The sequence below is a fragment of the Phalacrocorax carbo genome, chromosome 5 (assembly GCF_963921805.1).
Source record: "Phalacrocorax carbo chromosome 5, bPhaCar2.1, whole genome shotgun sequence".
Classification (NCBI taxonomy): Eukaryota; Metazoa; Chordata; class Aves; order Suliformes; family Phalacrocoracidae; genus Phalacrocorax; species Phalacrocorax carbo.
The window spans coordinates 4,005,202-4,025,544 of record NC_087517.1 but is presented as its reverse complement, the minus strand read 5'-3'; the positions used below and the strand labels follow the sequence as shown (position 1 = coordinate 4,025,544).

Genomic DNA, 20,343 nt, shown 5'->3' with positions numbered 1-20,343 from the left:
CGTATGAGCACAGGCACTAAGAGGTGGAGGCGTACCACTAAACTAGACTTCTAGCCTGCGAAGCCCAGTTAGAGCATTTCAAACCCTCATTCAAACTTTAGTTTTTATCATGTACGTTGTATATAATAGTTTTTATCATGTGTTTAAGTGAAGGGTAGAAAGTAAGGTAGGGAAGAAATGTTACTTTAAAATTACTCCTAAATGTCTACTGGCTTGCTCTACAAATGCCTGCTTTTTTATTAATAGTCTTTTTTTTTTCCTAAAGATTTTCTAAAATTTTCTAAAAAAAATAAAGCGGGAGAAGAAACATACAAACAGGTAAATAACAATGCACAGCTATAAAGACAGATGCTTTGAAAAACCATCCCACTAGTCACCTATCTTATCAAAGATAAGAGTATGGCACAAAGCAGATGATTAATAAAAGGATACCACTTAACCACTTAGCTAATCTGTCCAAATTGGAAAGAAGATATTAAGACTCGGAGGTACTATTTAAATAAAGGAATATGCACCATGTGGCTCAAAGCATTGTGTAAAATGTCATGTTAGAAATGCTAATATTCTAATAAATAGATATATCCCATCTCACATTCCTTTGGATTTAAAGCCTTATAGCATTATAATATGCTAAGTTAAACACACAGGGCCCCAGCCAGAGGTGACACCAATGGTTGTGCAAATTACACGCTGGCAAGTGTGTGCAAGCTCTGCTAACTCGTAGCAGAGAAGGGAAAGTATAGGGCCAGGAACACATTACAATAGGAAGGAGCTGGATAGAAGAAATAGGAAATAAATAAAATGATGTAAATGAATGCTATGCAAATTTGCCACATCTTTTTAAAAGGCAATGAATTGCATGATATCTATTTCTCAACACAAATAATTGTCAAGATCCTGGGTGTACTATATTCAGGGGGCTGGTGCTGGGTGAATAAACATCAGGGCTGATTATTTCGACTGAATCTAGGATGTAAGTGGTTTTTCAGGTAAACGAGACCAGTGCCTGGAGCAAAGCGCCGTAGTAATATGGCCAGAAAAGTGCATAGATAGGTGACATACAATGACATTCAATTAAAGATGGTTGAATATTTTTTCAATTACTTTTTAAAAACTGCAACCGGAAAATCTTGAGTTGCATAGAAATGCATTTGTGAATTAAAAGCACATATCTTGAAGAATATTTTATTGTTCGGTCACAAACGCTTTGAGTAATGAGAAACTATTTCCTGACCAGCTCCCCACTGTGTAGTAACTTGAACAATGGCTATTCCATGAAGAAACCAAAACGATGGGAAGAAAACAAGTCTTCCAAGAACTCCTGTCAGTCACTTGCTGATTGTGGTGTGAAGTGTCGGCTATTGAGGCTAGAATTCAATTCAATGAATTAAGTTAACTGAGCAAATTATTTAATTCTTCTTAAAGGTAAAAATTCAGAAAATGCAACACAGATCTGTCTCGTGGCTGTGCGCGAATACATTAGAAAAGCTAAAAGCAGTCAGTCCATCTCCTTCGTGTCAAAATTTTGGCAGACTCTTACACAAAGGCTCCTTGTCTTAAGAGTTCCTTAAAATGCAGCATGGGCTTTTCATTAAGACCTGGAAGCAGCCGAGTTGGCAGTGGATCCTGCAAGGTACTGGTAAAATAACAGTGCTCAGGTTATATTTTACATCATGAAGTGTGTTGCTTTTTATCATCCACAGATTTCTGCCAGTGTTGTAATATGATATATATGCATGTAGATGTAGATATACAGATATACGTATATCTATGTATTATATAGACGTATATATACATAAAAATACACACATCCCCAGAGGTTTGCACGAGCAATTTTGTTTTCTTTGCCTGAAGTAAGCACCACACAAGCACCTTAGGGTTCAGCCACGATGTTTTTCATTTACGGTGCCACTAAGCGTGTAGGTATGCCTGACCGCTAACTCAACATGTTCCTGTCGCTGGGGACGGCAGGTTCTTTCATCTTCTTAATGGACATTCCTCTACAAATGTCTGTGGCCTACCTGACTATAATCCTTTAAATTTTAATTCACTTTACATTTAGCCGAGTCATAAATACCATTTAGGTACCAATATTCTGCTTTATGCAATCCCTAAGGTGGTGCTTTTATTTTAATGAAGCCATTTGCAACTTAAGAGGAAAAAATATTCCATCTTTGATTGAATATATTTGTCAGTTTTATTCCCGACTGGCATTTTTATGTGAAAACTTGAATAAAAGTAGGGGATAGCTGCTTACCAACTGGGATAAAAGTTTCAGTGTGTTTTTGCCTTCAAAATTAGCTGAATAAACGGTCTTTGAAATTCATTTTGAAAACATCAAAGTTAACCTCAATCATATTGAAAAATAAAATCCAGAATTAAATTACATTACAAATGAAAAATTTCCTTGGTTATTCGGTATTTTAGAAGAAATTATACCACAGCAGATAACAGACGTTTCTATTAAAAATGTTATTTTTAGTATCATTAAAAAAGCAGTGACTTGCTGCACTTCTACAATTATATGAGAAGCCAAATATTGGAAGCGCTCTAATATTATTTGTTTTCTCAGTCTTTCTATTGTGCTGTAGTTTGTATCTAGTAAGCAGATGTCCTTTCAGTGGATGAGAACCTGTATTTAAGCGATGCTGGGTTTGCTTAGTGTGGTGATACAAAAAAAATAAGAGGAGAACTAAGGCAATTTTGCATAACTCACAGTGAAGTTCCTAAATTGAAGCTGCATAATACCCTCTTCCTCGATAATTTGTTTTTCCAGTTTCTACAGCTCTGGTGCAATGGGAGTTACAACAGAAAAAGAGCCCTTTCCATGTGCACGACAGGCAGAGGTTGCCTTGCATTAAGGACCTCCCTGTACCAGAGTAAATAGGATTTTATTGTATCATCACTGTCACAGATCAAAATGAGAATTTTTTTATTACTGGAAACTGTAACACTTCTTCATTTCCAATCATGTTTACAATCACCCAAATTATCCTTAAAAATTACTCCAAACAGAAATTAGCAGGGCATAATATTCCCGCCGGTTCTGCCTGAAGCTTCTGCAATAGAGATAACTCTGCTCAAAACACCTTGTGCTTCAGGTGCCTCCTGATCCCAGCTCCAGTCCCGAGGACACGACAGCCGTGTGGTTCTTATACAGGGGCACCCGAGGGTATATGGTCTCTGATGCTGTGAAGAACTGCTGGAATTAGGGCAAACACAAATTAATACGGAAACAAGCAGAATAAGAAATTCTGGGTTTCAGTTTCCTTAAAAACATCATAAATTTTCTCCTTGCACGTCCCTCAACAGAAAGTGCAGCAACAGAATACGTTTTCCCAAAAAGCTGTTGAAAAGTGTGCTGTCAGAAACATTTTTAAAGACAATTCTAGCTTTAGTTTTATCCTCATAAAATTTAACCGAGGCAGGTAAATGGCATTATTGCCATTTTATACATAGTAAATTACATCGCAGGTCCCAGAAGGCAGCGAGCTGCCTTGCTTCTGCTGAAATCAGTCTGAGTTAAGCATCTGGAAACACTACAAATACTTAATATTGTGTATAAACCGGATCACAGCTCTCCAGTAGTAGGGGAGCGCTGCCTATCTCAAGGTGAACACCACCTTAGTGAGGAAGAGATGCTCAGATTTAAAGTTATTAACTCAGAAATAATAAAAAATATTAGAGTTATTAACTTTAGCAATTGTCTAATTCTTACCCAAAAACCCTGTGTTATTAGAGAGGTAAGAAACTTTTAAAACTATTTTAAGTCTGTTTTATAAAAGTTATTGCAATGTAAGGAAAGGTTTCCCTAAATACTTAATAATTTTGAAGAACCGGCTACTTTTTTCATTTGGCTGTACACAGACGATTTACATACATAAGGTTGCAAAGCGGTTTCAGGTCAGGTCTGCGTATGCTAGCCTAGCCACTTACTGACACGTACGGTTTGTGTACAGGCATGTGTACCACCTAAATGTACATTGCAGTTGTATTTTAATGAGTACTGCAAAAACTGGTTCTGGGGACATTTAAAAATGCACACTTAAAAATCTGCCCAGCCTTCTGGTTTCATCCTGACCCAGGCGAGCAGCCTTTCCTGCTCTCTGGCGAAGAGGCAATGCTGTGAAAACTGAACACCTACCCCTTAGCCAAAAGGCTAAGAATGAGAAGCAATTTATATCAATTTCCATGGCGGTACAAAAGCTGAGCTCTGCCGCTCAAGATTTGTGAGGCTGGAACACCCTATGTTGGCCAACATGACCACAGCACCACCCAAGTGCTATTATCTTGTTTCCATTAGGCATTAAAATGGAAATGAATGTTAATGTTGTTAATTACCTGCTTCAGGAAACACCTATGAAAGTCATTGGCTTCAGCAGTAGAAAACTGATTCCACACAGTCTACTGCATTTGGTTTGATCCACAGCTCCTGAAGTCAGGGGGAAAAAATGCAATTAATGTCCAGCTAATTGATGGATTGGGTCAGTACTCCAGTTTTCTGCATATTCAGATGTCTATTTTTTCAACTCAGCCAAAAATGTTAAAGGTTTGGTTTTAATTAATTGAATGCTAACGAATAGTGCCAAATTCACAAGGAGGAAATCCTCTTTCCATCACAGTTTCCTGAATCCTCTAGCATCCTGATAAGGCTCAGCTCCGAGGAGGAGTGACTGTGGCATAGCTCTGCACCCGGGGCAGCTGTGGGCACCGAGGTTTCTGGTCAGCCCGCGGGAGCTGCTGTCTATTCCAACGTTTAGAGTGCATACAAAGTCTCTAGCAAAGGGATTTAGGTCAGTATTTACATATTTGTCCAGTGACATTATGGGTGCTGTCAGCTAAAACAACAAATGCATTTGTTGTTTTGATTGTTTATATTTCGGTTGCTTAGGGTTTTAGTTCTGTTTAGATTGTTGATATCTAGCAATACATATACTTGGAATAAGGGCAAAGTCAAGGTCAGTGCACTGGCAGATTCATTTCAGACCTCGCAGGCTGGATGAGGAGTTGCCGGATACTCTTGGGGCAGTTCCTACACCAACGGATGTGCTCAGGAATGGTTTCTCTCATTACTAGTGAGAGTCGAAGTTCTCATCAAGCAAATATTGCCGGCTGGTAAGATCAGAGAGCAGGTTTTGTCTGATATGGATCTTGATTTAATGAGATGAAGGGAAGTCTGCAATGTAACTGATGCAAGAATACTAGGCAGCTCTAAGAAAACAGTGAAGTGTTCCTGCACATTCTTGTGGGTCAAAACAACAACGAAGTATTTATAAAAGTAACTATTAGTGTACATCACTGATTTTTTTCTTTCTGTTACATGTTTTCCTCTGCTACAAACTAGAGTTATAGATCTGACTGATTTCCCATAAAACAAGGATATCTAGCTCACCAGCAAGTCTCAAGACTCTACAGAGAAAAGCGTAACCAATTAACTCTACGTTATGGGTAAAAAGAGCTACAGCCAAGGTGACCTGACTTGCCTGAAATCACTCCATCTGGCCGGGGTTTAGGTATAGCTGGTCACCTCAGTACCAAGCCAACACCTTAAGCAGTACGTAGCATGGTCCACATCTCTCATTTAACCAGTTATCAGGTTTATGCGTTGTCCTATCATAAAGCTGTTTATAAGAGTAGATGGTACAGTGTACAGGACTCTGGTCTAGCCAGAAGCTTTGAGGATCGCTTATCTTGGCTGCACCACTCATTCAGTCTTAGATCTTATTTGAGCTAACAGCAGATCACACACATCTATGCCAGGTACTGAAATGAGCCATTATTTAAAAAGAAATAAAATTTAAAAATATAAGTACAGCTAAAAATGAAAGCAATATAGTGTACGCCCATTGAATGGACATGCAGGTTTTGGTAAATACTTCTGAAGCCATCTTTTCCACACACTCCACCTACAAGCATCCTGACTGAGAAAGCAGCATCACAAAACCATCGTAGTATAAGGGTCACTCAGGGCCATGTCTCATCACCGTGACTTCATGCAATTTCCTATTGGCAATCAGAATTCATTCAGGACAGCAGGTTTTTGGTCTTTATGGCATACTGAAAGTTCAGATAAGTAACCATGGACCAAGGCTGCTTTTGTCAAGGATACACATATCTGCTTTGAAATCTGATCAAAGAGTGCAACCACCAAGACCTGAAACCATTCTTAGAACCATGGCTATTCTGGCCAACTCTTAATTTATATGAATTTATAACACAGTTTTCTCAAACCTTTCTTTTTGTGTGTGTGTGTGTTCCAATTTATCTGTTTTATTTTCTTGATTTGTAATCCCCTTCAATAATTTTTTACTGCTGCTACACATAAGGGTGAAAATTTAAGAGCTTTTTCATACTGACTCTGAAAGCCCTTTTGTGGTCAGTATGGCACCAACTTTCTTATTGAACCATTTCTCTTTCTGTAGTACAGCACGTGGATCATCATTATTCTACCTTGTCTGCATTCTGTTGCATTTCATCACAGCTTTGGTTTCGACAGTACTCTAACCTCTTCTGAGCTTGGACTTTTTTTTTTTTCTCTATCTGTAGCTTGGTTTTACATAAGATCTTAGTCCAAGTGGTCAGTCTTCCACTGATGCCCCTGCAGCCACATTTGTAGTTTCAGAGTTTAAGGACAGAAGTAAACTTCATATCTTTTCTAATCTCCTAGAGATCACAGACCATCACATTACATACCCTCCAGGTGCCCCTGTATTGCAGCTGAGAATTTAGGTTAGAAGGGAACATTTCAGGCCCCAAGAAACTAAATGACTGTATGACAAACAACTTGTCAATAGTCATTAGGAAAACCTGTATGATGGCCTACAAAAGAAGATACTTGTACCGCGAGGTGCTGAGACTCCACATCTTCAAGAGGAGGCACAAAGGATGGTTCCAAAGAAAAGAACATAGTAGGAAAGGTACACTTTTAACGGTTTACTTTTAAAAAAAGGCATTTCTATCCTCCAAATTAACATTCTCTCCCTCCCAACACGCACCACTGTGTTTCTTCTATACGATGCTAGTGCAACACTTTCTCAAAGCAATGTTCACCACAAGCAGTACGAAAGTATCGTGTATTTGGCAATTTCAGCGCTAGAATGAGTATTTCCTGATGGGTGTCTGAATGAGGCTGGGCTATGTATGACACTTCATAACAAAGTGAGAGACATACACAAAGCTGAAGTCATCCCCGAAGTCTACTTTATCTGTCCTACACAAAATTAACAGTGTGTCTGAGTGCACTGTAACATGCGTGTCACATCACATGCCACCTTCTTTTGAAAGCAAGTAAATATAGTGGAAATCCAAACTCAGAAATTCAGCCACTTCAAATTTTAGCAAACATCTTTCTTAATTTCTGCCTACACCAGACTTCCTCTGACATAAGACCCCATGTTTTAGACAATGTATAAAAAAGAAGAAATAAGAACTTAATGCGGACCTGCCTAAAAGTTGACAAATGTCCTAATTCTTTGGAGATATCGCATTACAGAGCTGGCATTAACATGCTGTGGCATTCCTGTTGGCATTAACTTCATCTTGTTTATTTACACTCATTTCCTTACACCACCCCTCCCGATGGCCCTTTCCTTGGCACGTCGGTCCCGCAGAAGGCAGCCTGCAGACATCCACACTAATTTGACATTGCCTAGTTAGGACCTCACGGCAGCCTGGACGCAGTGCGGGTAAATTTATAGACCTAGAGCTGAGGCATAGGGCTGAGACACAAGAGTTACTGTAGATTGAAAAATCTCCAAGTATCTGCTGAAGTGGTCTGCCCAATTTGCATGTTCTTGGGCCATCTCAAAAAAGGATAAAACAAGTTAGATTAGACTTCTTCCTTTCAAGTTGAAGATAATGTATTTTACCTTCCAGTTGCCACAGGCTATGAGGGTGCACCAAATTGGTTTCTAGGGCTCAGCTAATGTCTGTTAATTTGTCAAGCCACAGTAACTCAATCACATAGCCAAACCCCTAGCAATAGTCACCGCCATTACGCTAAATGCCTTATGCTAGCAATCAAAATACGGTCATAGATATTAATGTTCCACCTTAGAAGCCATGTTCAGTTAATACAGGAACACCAGAAAATGTGTCAGAGGACTTTTTTCACCGGTGGTGGATCCAGTCGGGGATTTGGCTATGGCCCAGTGTTACATCTCACCACCGATGGCGGTGATTCCTCCAGGAATCCTAGTATTTAGGATCTTCTGATGCACAAGACCGAAGCAGGGCACTGACTGATCACTTACAATTACTGTTTTGAACTGCAGCCTGCAGTCCATGGGAGAACTCTGCTACACGGCGCTTCCCTCTAGCCATGTCCAGAAAAGTCAGAAACACGTTGTGACCTTTTATATTTATTTTTCTTCCAGAAAAAAACCACAAATCTTCATTTTTTTTCTTCTCTGATTTAACAAGCATACTTGAGGCTCACTATTAGGATTTTCTTTTTAAATTTTACTCCACATTTCACTGTATATGACTATTTACATATTAAACTAAATACTAAAGTTGCTGTTCATCATTCAGGCTAGTAAAAGTATTCCATCCTATAAATTGTTTGTTTGGGGTTTTTTTTTTTTTGCTGTATTTTTTGTTTGTTTGTTTGTTTTGTGGTTGGTTTTTTTTGTCAAAGCATGCACCATGCATGCTAATACACAAAATACACTCCTTAATTGACTTGAAATAATGCAAATAATTTTCTTATTGATATAGTACCTTGTGTGTAGCCACAAAAGGAAGGCAGGTCAGGATCTCTCCTAGACGCTGTAGCAGAGTGTCAGCGCTAAAAACTACATTGTGGGTACTTGGAATAATATTACTGTGCACTAACATTGTAGCCCATCGGTTTCTTTGAGAGAACATATATTTATTCAGCTCTAGATTTATTTTACTCCCAGCCCCCTCAAACTGGTCTTGAGGAAGTTTAAGGCTTCTGGGAGTGGGATACTGGGGTGGAGTCTGCAAACCAGCCTAGGCCAGGTCCTGGTTTAACTTTTGGCTGACAAACTTTCGAGAGGGCGGTGGGTACCGCCGAGCCCTCCTGGAAATGTTGTGGAGCCGGGCAGGTCTAGTGCAGCTGTAAGAACAATCTACAGAGTGAGTGTCCCATGGTTATTTTCTTGACACACTGAATAATACCAAGATACTGAACCCCAGATAGGTCTATAACAAAAGCAATATTTACTTCAAGCCATTTCAGTTAATACCTGTGAAAGGATTAGCACTGTAGACGAGCCATTAGTGGCAACAATGATTATCTACTATATGTCATGAGGTGTGACAAAAAACTAAAGTGCAAAATTAAGCTCTTTACTAGCTTAAGATGATTTCTAGTTTAGGTGTCTATACAAGGATAGGGGATAGACTGTTTCACCTTATAAAACAAACATTAAAGCTCAGTAAGACATGGTGCAAGACACTTATGGGGCCCGGGCAGCCAGGCAAGATATGAAATAAAAGCTACTTTACAATAGACTTACAGTAAACAAGTAACATGAATTATTTGGAGCTGATGAAAAGATTGTAAATTAGATATCCCTGAATGCTATTAAATATCAGAGTCACTGGATCTTTTGGCAAACTCACTAAAAGGTTGTACAGCGCTTTCAATGTAAAATCAGCCTCTCCAGTGGACGGTAATCACGTCAACACTTATTTTATTTCTGTCTTGCAGATGCAGACTATAACACGCAGCAGATAAACTGCCTCACATTTGCTTTTTGAAAGGTGACAGGGTAGAAGGCAAGTACTGCCCCCCCCCCCATGTCCTCATCCACAGCACCCAGCCACGTGCTCTTAGCCTGGAGTAGGAGTGGGTCTGTCTTTCCTTCACATTCACTTTGAAAGGGTTAGTATTAGTCAACTCCGATAAATTCTGTACCAAATGTGATTCTCAGTAACCTGACTGCTATGCTGGGCTGCAGATGGGAAACAAATACGACAAAGATTTCTCCCAGTCCATCTTCCCAGCGGCACTGGAGGCTTTTCTGCTCTGAATCTGCTGTGCTGGAGCTCCTTTGCTGTAGGATATCCCCTGCCAAGATACGCACTTTTAGGATAACTCCAGAGTTAAAGCTGTGCGGATCAGAAGCAATCCTCTATCTAAGCTAGCAGATGAAGACAAGCTTTAATTCATCCATTGATGACATGATCATTTCCTACACAAATATGTTGCCATTGATGGGGTAATAACAGCTACTTATATCTAAATAAATCTATCTAAATAAACTCTAAATAAATAAACAATCTAAATCTAACTAAAAAAAAAACATTTACATGAATGCTATAATGGGCTATGAAACTGTATTTCTACATAGGTGGTCAAGTTTTTGTGGATTCCCCTGGGGAATGCCCATAAACCCATGACATGTTGGTCACAGACATTTGCATGTCTTCGAGCTTGAAACTTGTGAGCTTGGTGCCACTGCCCTGTTGTCGTGTGCTCTTGCAGTGCTTGGATTCAATCAGGCACAGCGTCAAGGCTTGAACCTCTGTTTCTGGCAACAGAGATTTCACTTGGATAAAAGCATGAATCGGGTTCTTATACGTACTAAATTAGTTACATCTCTAAAATACGTCACTACCAAAATACTTTCACTGGTAATATGTATAAACTTGCCATTCAAACGGTGTCTGGCTTCCTTTGGAAACAAATATACTGGATGAAGTTGTCGTTTTCTCCAGCTAACCCAATAAGTTTGCATCCTGAGGTTTGAACAGAACACTTAAAACGCACACAATTACAGCCACCTTCACCAGCTCAGTCTATCAGTGACCACATGGCATTCATTAGTTTTGATATCTGCCCTCAGGGTATCCCTTGCACCCACATCTTCCCCAGCCTAATTGCACAAATACTGCTGATTTTTGTCTCACACCATCCTAAAAGTTAAGTTCCCCTGTTTATGTGCAACCACTTCTCATGGCTTCAACTGTACCATTGCCTGAAGATAGGTTAAAACTTAGTGCTCTTTAGCAATAACACTAGTGCTGTAAACCTTCATTAGACCTTTAAATAACCTGCCCCAGACTGGACAAGATTCCCTATTACACCCTCTCTGCTTTCTGGCAGTCATTAATGGGAATGAGCCGTGCTGCCTCCCAAGCTACCCAGCGCTCATGCCAGCGTCCCACGCCATCAGGAAAGGGCAAACCAACGCCATGCAAAAACCAAGGTTTTAAGTGCAACACTTTTTTTCTTTTTGCTGTTAGAAAACTATGTCCACTGTACAGTCAGGTTTTAGCCTTCAGAGTAACCATTCAAGGATGGTTTACTGATGATAAAACTGGCATCTATCTTGTGCTTTTCAACAGGTGAACTATCTAATAAGCAGCAGAATCCCGGTGCTAAAGAGATTATGCTCCGAAGCACTGAATGTAGTAAAATGCTGCGTTAAATTTAGCAGGTGCTCGGTGTGCATTTATTAAGCCATTATTCCCTGTGCTGGTACTCCCCTCTGCCTTCCAAACCTCCAGCTTTCTTTCGCAACGACTATTCCTATGTCTCTGAGCTCCCTCGCCACTGAAGAAATTCACTGCAGCTCCACCAAAGACCCATATATCAGGTAACTGCAGTTAAGAGGCATTTTTAAAGTTTAAGTTGTGCTTGTCCTGGTTCTGCACAGGAATTCATTTCGCTCCATCTGTATGTGCACATTCAAAGGCTCTACAATGTTTTTGACTCACAAATCACTGTTTTCTCCTGATGGCTTTTTATTGCATGTGAGGCTAAGCTCTGGAGTCATGGCATTCTTGTGTTGATTGGAGAGGGAAGGAAGCACTTCTAAGGAATTACTATGTTTTCTAAATAACTCTAAATAGATATTAAGAAACATATTACACAAAGTGACTGAACGCTCTTCAACCCACTTCTGATGTTTTTTTTAATCGCTCATGTACATCTATAAGAAAATTAGCTTAGCTTTGTCTCAAATTAAAAACTGAATTTGCCTTATTCTCTATCCTCCAATACATACTACGTGATGTAACGTAAAGTTGCAGTTACATAGATGCACTGTGCAGAAAAAGCCTCCTCAGACCAAGCTATCTTTCCAGAGCCAAAACAGAAATATATATGGTTTATTAATTCAGATATCCAATTCTTTTTTATTAAGCAGCATAGTGTTTATTTAGTATTCATGTATATGTATATTATTTCTTTCATGATAACTCAGTATGGCTTCAGTTTTCTTTATTCTTTCCCAATCACAGTGCCTGAGCAATTATCCCACCTGGGATTTATAAATACAGGGTTGCAGATTTACCTATAGCAGCGTACTTATTTGCTGCTGAGGAATACCACAGTGGTGGGGAAACAAGAACAAACTAACAAGAACATCAAATTTCATCACAATAACTACTTTTTTTTCCTGAGAATTTATATGAAGGAAAAGTATTTGTGTGTCATGAAAGACTTCACCTGTAAAAGACTGAGATGCCTGCACTCATGCAGTACATTTACTGCACCTTCCATCGCCCGAAGCAATTCCACGTATACAAAATTTTCTTTCTTCCTTTTTTCTAGACATCCTGAAAAGCAGAATATAAAAATCCTGAGTGTTCTTTAGCATTGCTACAGGGGTTAAATTGTTAATGCTTTACTTTCACTCTAGTTTTTTATCAAACTTTCTTTTTTCTCTCCCTGGGGATAAACAAATGGACAGCTTTCCTCTCTAGTATTCCTCCTTCCATTACCATCACAGCAGAATGCATCTGAGACTATAATAATTCAGTGATGAAATACAAAATGTCGCAATGCCATCTCTCTTAAAGTGAACTGAGATTTTGTTATGCCATTTTAGGTGCACTAATAGCTCCTAAAGTCCCATGGAGTATCTTAATGTGAATTTAATGAGCTGATAGCATATAAATGACAGTACTGTGAGGGTGAAGGTGACATAACCTTTTTCCTTCTATTTGATGTTTGTCTTTGAAAAAATACAGATCTTTTCAAAATGTACTGCATTATTACAAAGTGCTGCATCATTCAGCGAGGAGGCTACCATTGTTTTATCATTTTAAAGCCCTTTTTTGCTCTCTTCGTGGCACGAGAAACAAAAGCACTTTTTAGTTCCCCATTAAGGTAATTAAAAATCTAAACACTTTCCCTCGCAGCCCAGCACCGATACGTGGCACTCCAGTGCTCGTGGCCATGTTGTGGTATGCACATCAAGCGACAACCCATCATTTTTATCATGTGTTGATGTCAGTACTGGTAGCATGGAACCAGTAAAATCGTCTATGAATCACATGGAAATCATCCATCTTTATTTCCTGGGTGTCATCTTTTTTTCTCCTATCAAGGATAATGCTAGGAGGTCTACTCATCACGCTGACTCCCAAACTCCGTGTGTCATTACCGGAGCGTTGTCATTTATAACGAGTTGCCTCCCCTCGCTCAATGGTGTCACACCCCATTGTGCGCCCAAATCCCAATCACCTTCTGCGCGGTAATGAACTGTGATCCCATCAGCACTGGCCTGGATCAGCACTGACACCGCCGCGCACAGGGGAGGAAGGGGCCGATGGTGAAAGATAAATATATTGGTAATCAGATAGCAGCAGACGTATAGAAAACATAACTGGCAGATTAAGGAGGTAACTGAATATATGAGGTTATTAAAGTTTGCCGGAGTGTAGCAATGTAGCTTTTCCACTGCAGTTTGAAGTATTCTCCCTAAAAAACTTTAATTCAAGCTTAAGAAACGATGGCTCAGGGTTTTTTTCCCCCCTGACCTAAATAATTAGAGAAACGGCAGCCAATGATTTGATCACTACTACGCTAAATACTTTGCAACTCAAAAAAATATTAACTTTCACTCCTCCTTCACCAGGTATTATAAATATATTGCCCCTAAACAATGTATAGATGCCAGAAATTACCTACTATTAAAAACTTTATCGTGAGCAGAAATTATTTATTTTACTTTTATGCTCATTAGAAGAATTTAGGTCAATCAAAGGCTGGGGGCGGGGGGGGGATGTTGTTTGTTTGCTTGTTAACTTAAAAACACATGTAGGACAGTTTATGAGTTAGTTCTGAAGACAGCATATTTCCTATATTTTCTTACAGTCCCAATGTTACATGCAGTACGTAAGACTAAGTGAATTAAATTTATAAAAGTTATTTCTTCCACCAGTAGAAACGATAACATTTGCTTTTCTGAGAAAGATGTACCTTGGGCTGTGTCTGACAAAGGAAAAATAAAATAAATAAAAAATAAGCAGCTTACGTTTTTCAAAAAGTTGGAATTTTGGCAATGTATGAAATTTGTTTAGAAAAACCTTTTCGTTGCCAGGTGACAAGGCAAAACATACCACATATGCTTAACAACCAGCTTTGTACATATTTTGTCTTTCCAAGGTTTCTAGGGCTGGTCAGGCACAATGATGCATTACAGCTGAAGGAGCTTCCAGAGGGGACAAACGTTTGTCTCTTTCCAAAAGAATTTTCCTAATCCTTAAGAAAAACAACTCAATATTTCTCATTGTTTAATGATTGAGTAAGGATTAATTCTGTTCAAAATTCATTGTATCATGAGTCATAACGTACACCGTGTTTGCTGAGGAGGCATACTACTGGTTTTCTGGCACATCGTATTTGTTAGCATTTCATGGTATAGTACAAGGAGTAGTTCTGCTAACACATACAAATTTCTTACAGTAGTCTGACATCCTATCCCTGTTCTACTGTCAGACAACACCACAAGCAGTGTAAATACCTCTGTATGACTAAGGATCAATTACAATAACTTGCTAAGACTTACATCCTGCTACTTACAAAAGCTACTGTTGCCACAGTCCGAGGACCTTAGGCCCCAATGTTTCCATTTCATCAGCACTTCATTTCAATGACGAATATTTTCATTTCTGAGGAACTGAATAATTAGTTAGGGTTGTAGAGGAAGTCGGAGGCAGAGCAGAAAAAACCCAGCCATCCCGCATTCAGATCCCCCTGTGATCTGCCATCGTTGCCAGAGACCCATCCTTCCCGTCTCAAGACTCAGCCCTTGCTGTGAATATCTACACACGTCCCATGGCCTGTAGTTGGGGGCAATGAACTTCACACATGTGAAATTAATTGTGAGGGTAATTCTGAAAAAATTACCTTTCCTTGGAATCCCAGGCAACTGCTGTTCTAATAAATCACGGCGCTGCTCACGTTATAATGATCATTAGTAATCAAATGTGTCTGTAACCTCAACCTTTTTGCTCGCTTAAAGTCAAAATATTAAAAGGCAAAGAGTTAGGTGTCCAAGCTCCCATGTGCTCGACATACAATGTGGACACAGAGGACCTGCCTACTCTCTTCTGAGCACCCTGTCCTAGCTGCAATTCTAAATGGTTTGTGCCGTTATACAAACTTCAATTCCAATGCCAATCTCAGAAAAAGCATCTCTTGTTCATGCCTACATACTCCAAGTATTCTGAGGGGGTTTTTTTTACCCTTTTTTATTTCTTTGGAGTCCAAACTTTAGTGTCCCTCAAAGGAAAATTCAGCATGACTCATGAGATTAAAATGTTTTTTCTCTAATTACACTTGTCAGTAGAAAGCAATAAATCAGTTTTCAAATGGCATCACCGATTCATTTAGAACAACAAGCCGTCATTTCATTATTTCTCTGTGGCATGGAGAGGCTGCCCTCATGTCCTCTGTGCACTCAGCTGAGCATCAGCTTTTACAGAGATTGGGTTTGGTACCAGAAATTTTAATTCTTTCCACACTGATCTTTACAAATCTGCCACCCCTTCCCTCCAAACTACTGCACCTATTCCCACCCACACTGGGGTGGGGGGGGTGGGGGGAAATACACACAGAGGAAAGTCAACTCTCAAAAAACTTTTCTTTTCTCTCTATTAGAGAGTATAACTTCTTGAATTAGACATCCAGTAGGAACACTTGTGCCTGCAAGTTCCAGTTTGCTCCCCCTGCCAGTAAACCACGCACACCAGCAAACCAATTTCCTAGAATCCTCATCAAAAAATAACGACAAAGGGCTATAATGATGGCCAAATCAAATTTATTTGAAAGGGAAGAAGAGACCATACACCAAACCTTTCTGCATTAGAGTCCAGATATTTTATGACTCTACCTGCAGCCATTAGTAGTCACTGGACCTCTAACACCTTAATTTTTCTTCTATTTTTTTTTTTTACTTCCTTTGCTTTTTCATTGTAGATTATACCCCATCGCAGTACAAGGCATCCATTTACACAGTGTAAACTTACTCTGAGAGATATGACCCCAGATGAAGTATTGCCTCAAACAGAAAATGAAAAATATTCCATGCATTTTAAACATGAATCAAAGATCATAAGTTACACAAATGCGTAATACATTTCTGCTACTCTCTGGCAGGAAAGAAAAACAAAACTGGCAGCTATAGCAATTGTATAATGGTAATTATTGAGAGAAATAATTATACAAAAACCTGTTCAAATTATATACGGGATGCAATGACTCAGAGTGAGAATTTAAAGCGATAGCTGATACTTCTGCAAACCTCACTGTAAGACACCGGGCAGCAAAATCAGACAACCAAATGTATCTGCTGAAATCTTTCTGACCTCTGAAGTTTGTAAAATTGAATGAAAAGCAACTATTCTCACCTGGTGCCTGGGGTCTAGCTGCAGAGATTTCAGGGTAGGCAGTGAAAAGGTGTTTCCCCAGTCACCATCCCCGTTACCCGCACAGGTTTATCAGGCAGGCTCCCACCCACCCAGGGCTCTGCAGCATTGGAGTGTAACTACCCCGATGCACAGGAAAGAAAGAAGCCCTAACACAATTGTACTGTAAACAGACTGTAATTATTTATATTAATTCAATAATATCAATCCTCCCTCCGCTACAGGTGGGTTTAGAAAATTAAAACACCACATTAGAAGTGAGAAATGGAGTGGGATGTTGCGACAGAGCCAGGCAGCTCCACAGCACCGAGGCTGAGCCTGAATTGTCACCTGCATCTCTAAGATCACTTCTGTCCATACCCAAGGCTAAAACTTCTAGTTCAAGAGGTTTTTCTGACTGCTGTGACTGCCTTCATCCCATCACCCTGAGCTTACACCAATCTGGATAAAACATGCAGTCACTGAAATTATCAACCTTGAAAAGTCAAGGAATCCTCACCACATCTTCCTTCTTTTGCTGAATCTCCTTCTGTCTTTCCCCACATTACATTACAGCTTCTTGTTCTTCCTTCTGTTCCAGATCTTGTTTCTCAAACACCTATCCCTATTTTCAAAATTTCTGCTTCTGTCACGTCCCCTTCCTCCTTCCACCCAGTTTGTAAACTTCTGTCCTCACTTCCCGGCCGTTGGACACCTCAGCCGAAGCCCTTCTCAAGGCAACAGGATTTTTCATTTCATGTACATTAAAAAAAAATATGCAAAGATCTTTAATTTACCTCTATTAGCTACAAACATTTCCCCAATTATCCATTCTAATGTGTTACATTACCTTAAATCTGTGTTGCTATTTCGGTTCTTATTTGAAATTGGTGTGACTCAGCTGAGGACAAGGATCACAGGCTTCTACATGTACTTTATATACACATTTGATTGCTGCAAGTTAAAATAAATGCTATTTCATAAAAGTCTTATTGATTTCCTAGAATAACAATTTAGCAACAAGAAAAATAGAATAAGACAGTAACATATTATGTTGGTTTATCTTAAAAGTTTATCTTAAAAGTCCCCCTTTGTACAGACCGCTCGTCCAGACAAAGCACTGTCCTTTATTAATAATAACTTTTCAAAGTTTATATTCTAAGAGCTTTGGAAAATCAGCTACTAACAAAGCTCCATCTTCCAATGCAACACCAGTCCATCAAAGCTTTCTGTGTACATGACACGGAGCTTCAGGAAAGACTTTAGACAACCTGGGCTTTTCAATAAATACCTAAAGCATCACTTTTCAAAGATGTCAGCAAAGAGCAGACTATTACTTGTTTCTGAGGGTATCTATGTTATACATATATAAAAAAAGAGATCCCAACATGATCCAAGGTCCTACCATTGGATCCTCATTTCCATCTGCACTAACTTTTTCCCAAAGAGAGGAAAAATGGCAAGGCAAAATTTTTTTTTTTTTCACATAGTCTTAGAGTTGCACAACACAAAATGAAATCCTGTGAATAGCTGATGCCACAATCAAATCAGTATGTTGAGCAACTTGCATCCACTGACTTCCTAGTGAGTTTACTACTGAAAAGCTGATGTCACATTACTACTTTCTTCTTCACCTTGCAGTCATCAAATATAAAATCTGTTCACCAACTGTTTCATTTTTGAGGGACACAAAATGGAAACAGTGTGCTCCAGGGCTCAGGAAATATTGCAGAGAGAGGATTAGTCCATCAACTCTGACCCAACAGATGCTCTCTTGTCATATGTTACTACTTGTCTTTGACCTCCTTTTTATGGACCGTTTCATTGTATGGTTTGAATTTTAGATTTGGTATCATGTTCACAGTTGTGAATACCATAGAAAACTTACTCCCTAAAATTCTGATTGCCAGAGAAAATGCAGTAAGAAAGCTGACACAGGCTTCAGGATACAAGTAAAAATGGCCAAAAGACGTGCCGACCAGAAAATTATAGACCGTGCAACTTACTCAACTTGCCATATCAAAAATAATGCTTTTTCTAAAAAGAAAAAAAAAACACATTAGCATTGTTTGTCAAGGTCTACAAAGGCTTGTGGTTCTCAAGTCCAGCCCAGCTCAGAACACATGACAAGTTTTTTTGTGCAGAGGGACAGGTAGCAAGGGCTTCATAGGATTTACAGTTAATACTGCCATTTCTTTCAGTATTCAGATACTGTATTTATTTCTTCAATGCACATAATCAGCTCACTGTGTTTTTTCTAATTAAATTAGATTCCACTATACAGTCCTTCAGTGTTACAGTATTCTAGGAAACAAATACGGTGCCATAAAACCAAAAGCCCGCTATGGACCCAGACAGTTGCCCAAAATTTAAATTAGGATGGCACTTGAAGGAAAGTAATAATTATATTTTTTTATTTTAGGTATTATGCATCCCCCAGTGTTGTTTTCTGTAATAATGGTTTTACCCTCTGGGCACCTCTATGAGACAGGAAATTGCTATTATCCCTAATTTAGGGATACAGACCTGAAACAGAGTGTGGTTGATCTGGTCAAGGTGACATGTGGAGCCTATGACAACCCTGGGATCTGGGAACAGATACCCCACATCTTGTTCAAGTACCCTATCCCCAGGACTAGCTGTCCTTATTGCAGGTGACTCTCCCCTGGAAACACTGGATCCTTTTTAATGACATTGGGAAAATCAGGGAAGATATTTGTATTCTCATAGAATACAAATCAATGTGAATCAAACCCCCGCCCGCAGGGTAGGGGAAGGTGGGAGAAAAGCTGCCCCTTGGAAGAGCCCACAGGAGGTACATTGATGTTTCCAGCAGCAGGAACAAGATGCTGACCTCTGTGTAAATTTCTAATTCTTGCCAAAGACAAAGTTTAGATAAGATCCAGACATGCTGGCTTTTCAATTCTTCAGCCATATCCTCCTCCCTTATACCCACCACTGTGTAAGGAGGACCAAAGTCTTGAGATGAATGTCCATGCAGGACATACACAGCACCAGCCAAGGAAGCACTTCAGTCTCCCTTTTCCACTTGTTTCCCAAGACATCAGGTTAAAAAGATGGTTTTGATTCCTGCAGCTGATATTAAGCACTCTGGGAGGAAGGTCTACCATTAAATTGGTGCAGCATGCCTTTTCCTATACCAATGCTTGGCTGACTCACAGAGGGTCAGTGCCCATTCACACCTTCCCTCTCTGCACAGCCTCTTCCCAGTCACACTCTTCTTCACCCAGAGTGTGCCAGTTATTTAAGAAAATAGTTTTACTTACTTCTCACCCCACTTCCCTTCTTATGTCTTTCTCTCACTGCATAACACAAACATAATTCCTGCACATCTTATTTATTTCCCTATTTTCTTTATTACTAGTTGCATCTCGGTAGGAACTCCAAAATGAAAAGAGTCTTACTGTGGTATTAAAAATTTTAACTAAAAAGGGTAATACAAAGCTTGAGAAAGAAGGGGGGGGGGGGGGGCAGGGGGGAAGAATGGTGGATGGGTGACACAAAGGTAGTCACACCAGGATCATGTTATCAGAGACAGATGAAGGACAAACTGCTGTGCCCCAACCGCTGGATCATCCAGGTCCATCTTTCCAGCTCTAATCCCTTGTGAACAACTTCTCGGCTGCCTATAAGGTATCAAAAGGGAATGGGAGCATGAATGCTAGAAGTCATGCAAATGGGACCAAATAATACTGGATACTACGACAGTGC

The 20,343-nt window shown here is 39.6% G+C and overlaps 1 long non-coding RNA gene across 1 annotated transcript in view; it reads right to left on the bottom strand.

The window, feature by feature from the left end:
- Positions 1-4,347: 4,347 nt before the first annotated feature.
- The window catches only part of LOC135313667 (uncharacterized), a 46,378-nt gene continuing 30,382 nt past the window's right edge, over positions 4,348-20,343 (bottom strand). Inside the window, exon 3 of the long non-coding RNA XR_010373211.1 lies at positions 4,348-4,432. This is a non-coding gene — a long non-coding RNA (uncharacterized LOC135313667). The remainder of the gene's footprint in view (positions 4,433-20,343) is intronic.